The sequence below is a fragment of the Lampetra fluviatilis genome, chromosome 9, assembly GCF_964198595.1.
Source record: "Lampetra fluviatilis chromosome 9, kcLamFluv1.1, whole genome shotgun sequence".
Classification (NCBI taxonomy): Eukaryota; Metazoa; Chordata; class Hyperoartia; order Petromyzontiformes; family Petromyzontidae; genus Lampetra; species Lampetra fluviatilis.
Window position 1 is genome coordinate 4,439,730 of NC_136283.1, and position 1,199 is coordinate 4,440,928.

Consider the following 1,199-nt stretch of genomic DNA (forward strand, 5'->3'; position numbering starts at 1 on the left):
TGTGGCAGGGAGCGGGTCACCATGCAGCAGGAGCTCTTCCGCTTGCGTTATTGAAAACGGAAAGAGCGTCACCGGGTGCTATTGTTGTTTCAGTATTCTTTTGAATGGAAAACGTTAACCGAAGTTGTATTTTAGTTTGGACACGTACTGGTGGTATTAGCGAGAGAGGAGTGGGGGGGGGTGATGATGATGAACCACGTGCGTGCGTGCGTGTGCGTGCAATGTTCCCCATCCGTGCGGAGTTCGCGTGTTTACGGCTCGAGTTGGGTTGATGGAGTTCCCTTTTGCGGGCTCTTGAGACGGGGTTTTGCCACAGGAGGGGGGGGGTATCGGCAAACCCAAATAACAAGAAGTGCTGTTTTTTGCGAACTTGGTAAAAAAAAACCTCAATATTTCAAGATCCGCGATGCATGTCGTGGTCTATACGAGACGGCGGGCCCCTTAATAAATAACGCGTCGCGAAGCGGTCCTTAAAAGAGCCGCAGGTTGGTGACTCGTGCCAATGGTGAACTAGACTTACGTGGTGAATTGGACTACCATGGTGAACTGGACTTCATCTGGTCAAGCGGTTGGTCAAACAAAATAACAATAAGAGCCATTTTTTTTTACAAATTCGGCGAACAAAAAACAAAAAACGCCCTCAATATTTCAAGAGTCGTATCGCAGTTCTTTAAAGAGCCGCATGCGGCATCGGAGCAGCAGTTTGCCGACCCACTTTGTTCTACACGGACTCAAAACCCGATATATTAGTCACTCAGACCAGTGCCGCATTAAGCTAGTGCGGGGCTTGTAGCTTATGTTATAAAGGGGCCCTACATTTTTTTTTAACACGTAAATATTAAAACATAATGTTTTATACTTACACAGAAAAGTAATTGTATTTTTTCATTTGCTATACAGCCAGATAATACGACAAATCGCTAACCTTATGAACGACCGAGTCGTTCATAAAAGTTGAAGGTAGTATAGTACTATAGTAATAGAGCAAGTGCAGAATCACTGAACCGGAATTGATAGTTTGAAAGCATTTAACGTGGGGCCCTTGAAAGTGCGGGGCCCGTAGCATCTTCTACTGTTGCTACTACGATAATCCGGTACTGACTCAGCCTGGGCCTTATACAAACGGAGCCAGATAGAGTGCAGCTAACGTTGCCTACCTTATTACAGACCAATTCAGACATTATTGGTCACCCCGTGCC